This window comes from Schistocerca gregaria, chromosome 9 (assembly GCF_023897955.1).
Source record: "Schistocerca gregaria isolate iqSchGreg1 chromosome 9, iqSchGreg1.2, whole genome shotgun sequence".
Taxonomy (NCBI): domain Eukaryota; kingdom Metazoa; phylum Arthropoda; class Insecta; order Orthoptera; family Acrididae; genus Schistocerca; species Schistocerca gregaria.
In genome coordinates this window covers 2,930,836-2,939,458 of record NC_064928.1, presented here as the reverse complement: position 1 = coordinate 2,939,458, position 8,623 = coordinate 2,930,836, and the positions used below count along the sequence as shown (strand labels likewise).

General features: G+C 48.5%; 1 non-coding gene across 1 annotated transcript; it reads right to left on the bottom strand.

Moving 5' to 3' along the window:
• Positions 1 to 6,472: 6,472 nt before the first annotated feature.
• On the bottom strand, positions 6,473 to 6,545 carry Trnat-agu (transfer RNA threonine (anticodon AGU)). The gene has a single exon. It is a non-coding gene; the product is annotated as a tRNA-Thr (tRNA).
• Between the last annotated feature and the right edge of the window lie 2,078 nt (positions 6,546 to 8,623).

Sequence of the window (8,623 nt, the reverse complement as noted above, 5' to 3'; positions counted from 1 at the left end):
GCACGCTTGTCAATTGTGGATGCTAATCATTCGCTTGTGTCTTCCTAGACACATCTGCTGGTCGTGAATTATTCCACTTGCATATCAAGGTGCGCATGTAGGTGTGTTAAAAATTCTGGAGGCACTGGGTATTGATCCCAGTACCTCTCGCATACTAAGCGAGCGCTCTACCATCTGAGCTACGCCCGCCCCCCCGAAGACTAATGGTGCTACATACAGCCATATAGACGACACAGACCCTTGCACTCCCATTATTCAGCAGACAAACACTACTCTCTATGTATCCGTTAGGGTGTCTTTCAGGTTTCGTGCATTCTGTATCGAATCGTAGTTGCCAAAATGAAAGTGGCACGTATAACGTCGAAAATAGAATTCGGACACCGCTCTGAGTAAGACCAACGTGTTGTCCACCCTCTAGACTTCAATGAGGTTAAGCCGCGATACCTAAGACAGATCTGCTCTCGATGACACCTCGATAACAGCCGGTCCCCACACTTACATCTTGCTCTCCTTACGTCAGTATACATCATATCAGTCTGTGACGCTGGCTTTGCAACATCTTGCGTGCCTTTAGGTTCGCCGCGACCAACACTTACCATGCACTGACCACAAAAAATGGAGGCGCCGCGGCTTGAACCCTGGACCTTTCACATGCCAAGCGAACGCTCTACCAACTGAGCTACGCCCCATGCACGAGCAAACTGCGCTATTCCCCATTGTTTGCGACTCAGATGCGCACGGACACGATGGTTGGTTGGTTTGTAGCGGTGAAGGGAGCAGAGTACAAAGGCGCGGACCCGTTCATATACACAAAAGTTCCAAGTAGTTTCGATGCTCTGGTATTACAAATGCAAATTCCGTCTGTTTTTAACGTCTTAAATTGAAAGAGCCGTCACAAATTGCTCCGTTTTCACTCATTGTAGACAATTATACAGCACCTGAGGTAACAAACACATCTCGAGAACCATTGTGCACTACATTATTTATGCCAACTCAGTGCCTCGCTCTTTACTACTGTGTACCAATCTTGTCGTCCAACTGCAAAACACTGGGCCACAACAAGTTTCCGCGTCTCCATTGCACTGCGCATACTACGAAACGCTCCCCAAACTTGGCACTCACCCTCGCAGCCGACTTTTCCGACTTTCCACGACGCTCACGCAACGCTCACGCTAGTGACAGCATTATTTATAGTTCGACGTCGCGCCAAAGCGAATGAGTACATTTCGCCTACGGCTTAGGCCGCCCTCCTAGTGTGGCTGCTCGGTGTCTGCAGGCAGCGAGGGTCTGCAAGCTTCCTGTGTTCGCACCTATGTCACCTGTGCTTGCTTGTCAGAGACAGACTATCGTAAAACATACAACTCACTCCATGAATTGATTGCTACGGCATCTGTTATCAGCAGTCACAACTAGCAACACCAGTAGCAGCTGACTGCACGCAAAGAATAGGAATGTGCAGTTCGATTTACGTGAACTCGGCGCAAGGCAGATCTTTCCGACATAGGCTTGAGAATCTTACGGGAACACTTGTACTGTTTCTAAATTAAGTGTAGGCGTGGGAGGAGGGTGCTTCCTGCGCACAAATAACAGCACGCTTGTCAATTGTGGATGCTAATCATTCGCTTGTGTCTTCCTAGACACATCTGCTGGTCGTGAATTATTCCACTTGCATATCAAGGTGCGCATGTAGGTGTGTTAAAAATTCTGGAGGCACTGGGTATTGATCCCAGTACCTCTCGCATACTAAGCGAGCGCTCTACCATCTGAGCTACGCCCGCCCCCCCGAAGACTAATGGTGCTACATACAGCCATATAGACGACACAGACCCTTGCACTCCCATTATTCAGCAGACAAACACTACTCTCTATGTATCCGTTAGGGTGTCTTTCAGGTTTCGTGCATTCTGTATCGAATCGTAGTTGCCAAAATGAAAGTGGCACGTATAACGTCGAAAATAGAATTCGGACACCGCTCTGAGTAAGACCAACGTGTTGTCCACCCTCTAGACTTCAATGAGGTTAAGCCGCGATACCTAAGACAGATCTGCTCTCGATGACACCTCGATAACAGCCGGTCCCCACACTTACATCTTGCTCTCCTTACGTCAGTATACATCATATCAGTCTGTGACGCTGGCTTTGCAACATCTTGCGTGCCTTTAGGTTCGCCGCGACCAACACTTACCATGCACTGACCACAAAAAATGGAGGCGCCGCGGCTTGAACCCTGGACCTTTCACATGCCAAGCGAACGCTCTACCAACTGAGCTACGCCCCATGCACGAGCAAACTGCGCTATTCCCCATTGTTTGCGACTCAGATGCGCACGGACACGATGGTTGGTTGGTTTGTAGCGGTGAAGGGAGCAGAGTACAAAGGCGCGGACCCGTTCATATACACAAAAGTTCCAAGTAGTTTCGATGCTCTGGTATTACAAATGCAAATTCCGTCTGTTTTTTAACGTCTTAAATTGAAAGAGCCGTCACAAATTGCTCCGTTTTCACTCATTGTAGACAATTATACAGCACCTGAGGTAACAAACACATCTCGAGAACCATTGTGCACTACATTATTTATGCCAACTCAGTGCCTCGCTCTTTACTACTGTGTACCAATCTTGTCGTCCAACTGCAAAACACTGGGCCACAACAAGTTTCCGCGTCTCCATTGCACTGCGCATACTACGAAACGCTCCCCAAACTTGGCACTCACCCTCGCAGCCGACTTTTCCGACTTTCCACGACGCTCACGCAACGCTCACGCTAGTGACAGCATTATTTATAGTTCGACGTCGCGCCAAAGCGAATGAGTACATTTCGCCTACGGCTTAGGCCGCCCTCCTAGTGTGGCTGCTCGGTGTCTGCAGGCAGCGAGGGTCTGCAAGCTTCCTGTGTTCGCACCTATGTCACCTGTGCTTGCTTGTCAGAGACAGACTATCGTAAAACATACAACTCACTCCATGAATTGATTGCTACGGCATCTGTTATCAGCAGTCACAACTAGCAACACCAGTAGCAGCTGACTGCACGCAAAGAATAGGAATGTGCAGTTCGATTTACGTGAACTCGGCGCAAGGCAGATCTTTCCGACATAGGCTTGAGAATCTTACGGGAACACTTGTACTGTTTCTAAATTAAGTGTAAACTTGTTATTTGGACCAATATTATATCAATATCATGTATAAATGAACAACTTTAGGAAAAGGGTAACACGCGATCTAGTGTAGACACATCTGCTGGTCGTGAATTATTCCACTTGCATATCAAGGTGCGCATGTAGGTGTGTTAAAAATTCTGGAGGCACTGGGTATTGATCCCAGTACCTCTCGCATACTAAGCGAGCGCTCTACCATCTGAGCTACGCCCGCCCCCCCGAAGACTAATGGTGCTACATACAGCCATATAGACGACACAGACCCTTGCACTCCCATTATTCAGCAGACAAACACTACTCTCTATGTATCCGTTAGGGTGTCTTTCAGGTTTCGTGCATTCTGTATCGAATCGTAGTTGCCAAAATGAAAGTGGCACGTATAACGTCGAAAATAGAATTCGGACACCGCTCTGAGTAAGACCAACGTGTTGTCCACCCTCTAGACTTCAATGAGGTTAAGCCGCGATACCTAAGACAGATCTGCTCTCGATGACACCTCGATAACAGCCGGTCCCCACACTTACATCTTGCTCTCCTTACGTCAGTATACATCATATCAGTCTGTGACGCTGGCTTTGCAACATCTTGCGTGCCTTTAGGTTCGCCGCGACCAACACTTACCATGCACTGACCACAAAAAATGGAGGCGCCGCGGCTTGAACCCTGGACCTTTCACATGCCAAGCGAACGCTCTACCAACTGAGCTACGCCCCATGCACGAGCAAACTGCGCTATTCCCCATTGTTTGCGACTCAGATGCGCACGGACACGATGGTTGGTTGGTTTGTAGCGGTGAAGGGAGCAGAGTACAAAGGCGCGGACCCGTTCATATACACAAAAGTTCCAAGTAGTTTCGATGCTCTGGTATTACAAATGCAAATTCCGTCTGTTTTTAACGTCTTAAATTGAAAGAGCCGTCACAAATTGCTCCGTTTTCACTCATTGTAGACAATTATACAGCACCTGAGGTAACAAACACATCTCGAGAACCATTGTGCACTACATTATTTATGCCAACTCAGTGCCTCGCTCTTTACTACTGTGTACCAATCTTGTCGTCCAACTGCAAAACACTGGGCCACAACAAGTTTCCGCGTCTCCATTGCACTGCGCATACTACGAAACGCTCCCCAAACTTGGCACTCACCCTCGCAGCCGACTTTTCCGACTTTCCACGACGCTCACGCAACGCTCACGCTAGTGACAGCATTATTTATAGTTCGACGTCGCGCCAAAGCGAATGAGTACATTTCGCCTACGGCTTAGGCCGCCCTCCTAGTGTGGCTGCTCGGTGTCTGCAGGCAGCGAGGGTCTGCAAGCTTCCTGTGTTCGCACCTATGTCACCTGTGCTTGCTTGTCAGAGACAGACTATCGTAAAACATACAACTCACTCCATGAATTGATTGCTACGGCATCTGTTATCAGCAGTCACAACTAGCAACACCAGTAGCAGCTGACTGCACGCAAAGAATAGGAATGTGCAGTTCGATTTACGTGAACTCGGCGCAAGGCAGATCTTTCCGACATAGGCTTGAGAATCTTACGGGAACACTTGTACTGTTTCTAAATTAAGTGTAGGCGTGGGAGGAGGGTGCTTCCTGCGCACAAATAACAGCACGCTTGTCAATTGTGGATGCTAATCATTCGCTTGTGTCTTCCTAGACACATCTGCTGGTCGTGAATTATTCCACTTGCATATCAAGGTGCGCATGTAGGTGTGTTAAAAATTCTGGAGGCACTGGGTATTGATCCCAGTACCTCTCGCATACTAAGCGAGCGCTCTACCATCTGAGCTACGCCCGCCCCCCCGAAGACTAATGGTGCTACATACAGCCATATAGACGACACAGACCCTTGCACTCCCATTATTCAGCAGACAAACACTACTCTCTATGTATCCGTTAGGGTGTCTTTCAGGTTTCGTGCATTCTGTATCGAATCGTAGTTGCCAAAATGAAAGTGGCACGTATAACGTCGAAAATAGAATTCGGACACCGCTCTGAGTAAGACCAACGTGTTGTCCACCCTCTAGACTTCAATGAGGTTAAGCCGCGATACCTAAGACAGATCTGCTCTCGATGACACCTCGATAACAGCCGGTCCCCACACTTACATCTTGCTCTCCTTACGTCAGTATACATCATATCAGTCTGTGACGCTGGCTTTGCAACATCTTGCGTGCCTTTAGGTTCGCCGCGACCAACACTTACCATGCACTGACCACAAAAAATGGAGGCGCCGCGGCTTGAACCCTGGACCTTTCACATGCCAAGCGAACGCTCTACCAACTGAGCTACGCCCCATGCACGAGCAAACTGCGCTATTCCCCATTGTTTGCGACTCAGATGCGCACGGACACGATGGTTGGTTGGTTTGTAGCGGTGAAGGGAGCAGAGTACAAAGGCGCGGACCCGTTCATATACACAAAAGTTCCAAGTAGTTTCGATGCTCTGGTATTACAAATGCAAATTCCGTCTGTTTTTAACGTCTTAAATTGAAAGAGCCGTCACAAATTGCTCCGTTTTCACTCATTGTAGAAAATTATACAGCACCTGAGGTAACAAACACATCTCGAGAACCATTGTGCACTACATTATTTATGCCAACTCAGTGCCTCGCTCTTTACTACTGTGTACCAATCTTGTCGTCCAACTGCAAAACACTGGGCCACAACAAGTTTCCGCGTCTCCATTGCACTGCGCATACTACGAAACGCTCCCCAAACTTGGCACTCACCCTCGCAGCCGACTTTTCCGACTTTCCACGACGCTCACGCAACGCTCACGCTAGTGACAGCATTATTTATAGTTCGACGTCGCGCCAAAGCGAATGAGTACATTTCGCCTACGGCTTAGGCCGCCCTCCTAGTGTGGCTGCTCGGTGTCTGCAGGCAGCGAGGGTCTGCAAGCTTCCTGTGTTCGCACCTATGTCACCTGTGCTTGCTTGTCAGAGACAGACTATCGTAAAACATACAACTCACTCCATGAATTGATTGCTACGGCATCTGTTATCAGCAGTCACAACTAGCAACACCAAACACGCGATCTAGTGTGCAAAGAATAGGAATGTGCAGTTCGATTTACGTGAACTCGGCGCAAGGCAGATCTTTCCGACATAGGCTTGAGAATCTTACGGGAACACTTGTACTGTTTCTAAATTAAGTGTAGGCGTGGGAGGAGGGTGCTTCCTGCGCACAAATAACAGCACGCTTGTCAATTGTGGATGCTAATCATTCGCTTGTGTCTTCCTAGACACATCTGCTGGTCGTGAATTATTCCACTTGCATATCAAGGTGCGCATGTAGGTGTGTTAAAAATTCTGGAGGCACTGGGTATTGATCCCAGTACCTCTCGCATACTAAGCGAGCGCTCTACCATCTGAGCTACGCCCCCCCCCCCCCCCCCGAAGACTAATGGTGCTACATACAGCCATATAGACGACACAGACCCTTGCACTCCCATTATTCAGCAGACAAACACTACTCTCTATGTATCCGTTAGGGTGTCTTTCAGGTTTCGTGCATTCTGTATCGAATCGTAGTTGCCAAAATGAAAGTGGCACGTATAACGTCGAAAATAGAATTCGGACACCGCTCTGAGTAAGACCAACGTGTTGTCCACCCTCTAGACTTCAATGAGGTTAAGCCGCGATACCTAAGACAGATCTGCTCTCGATGACACCTCGATAACAGCCGGTCCCCACACTTACATCTTGCTCTCCTTACGTCAGTATACATCATATCAGTCTGTGACGCTGGCTTTGCAACATCTTGCGTGCCTTTAGGTTCGCCGCGACCAACACTTACCATGCACTGACCACAAAAAATGGAGGCGCTGCGGCTTGAACCCTGGACCTTTCACATGCCAAGCGAACGCTCTACCAACTGAGCTACGCCCCATGCACGAGCAAACTGCGCTATTTTCCATTCTTTGCGACTCAGATGCGCACGGACACGATGGTTGGTTGGTTTGTAGCGGTGAAGGGAGCAGAGTACAAAGGCGCGGACCCGTTCATATACACAAAAGTTCCAAGTAGTTTCGATGCTCTGGTATTACAAATGCAAATTCCGTCTGTTTTTAACGTCTTAAATTGAAAGAGCCGTCACAAATTGCTCCGTTTTCACTCATTGTAGACAATTATACAGCACCTGAGGTAACAAACACATCTCGAGAACCATTGTGCACTACATTATTTATGCCAACTCAGTGCCTCGCTCTTTACTACTGTGTACCAATCTTGTCGTCCAACTGCAAAACACTGGGCCACAAGAAGTTTCCGCGTCTCCATTGCACTGCACATACTACGAAACGCTCCCCAAACTTGGCACTCACCCTCGCAGCCGACATTTCCGACTTTCCACGACGCTCACGCTAGTGACAGCATTATTTATAGTTCGACGTCGCGCCAAAGCGAATGAGTACATTTCGCCTACGGCTTAGGCCGCCCTCCTAGTGTGGCTGCTCGGTGTCTGCAGGCAGCGAGGGTCTGCAAGCTTCCTGTGTTCGCACCTATGTCACCTGTGCTTGCTTGTCAGAGACAGACTATCGTAAAACATACAACTCACTCCATGAATTGATTGCTACGGCATCTGTTATCAGCAGTCACAACTAGCAACACCAGTAGCAGCTGACTGCACGCAAAGAATAGGAATGTGCTGTGGGATTTCGTGAACTCGGCGCAAGGCAGATCTTTCCGACATAGGCTTGAGAATCTTACGGGAACACTTGTACTGTTTCTAAATTAAGTGTAGGCGTGGGAGGAGGGTGCTTCCTGCGCACAAATAACAGCACGCTTGTCAATTGTGGATGCTAATCATTCGCTTGTGTCTTCCTAGACACATCTGCTGGTCGTGAATTATTCCACTTGCATATCAAGGTGCGCATGTAGGTGTGTTAAAAATTCTGGAGGCACTGGGTATTGATCCCAGTACCTCTCGCATACTAAGCGAGCGCTCTACCATCTGAGCTACGCCCGCCCACCCGAAGACTAATGGTGCTACATACAGCCATATAGACGACACAGACCCTTGCACTCCCATTATTCAGCAGACAAACACTACTCTCTATGTATCCGTTAGGGTGTCTTTCAGGTTTCGTGCATTCTGTATCGAATCGTAGTTGCCAAAATGAAAGTGGCACGTATAACGTCGAAAATAGAATTCGGACACCGCTCTGAGTAAGACCAACGTGTTGTCCACCCTCTAGACTTCAATGAGGTTAAGCCGCGATACCTAAGACAGATCTGCTCTCGATGACACCTCGATAACAGCCGGTCCCCACACTTACATCTTGCTCTCCTTACGTCAGTATACATCATATCAGTCTGTGACGCTGGCTTTGCAACATCTTGCGTGCCTTTAGGTTCGCCGCGACCAACACTTACCATGCACTGACCACAAAAAATGGAGGCGCTGCGGCTTGAACCCTGGACCTTTCACATGCCAAGCGAACGCTCTACCAACTGAGCTACG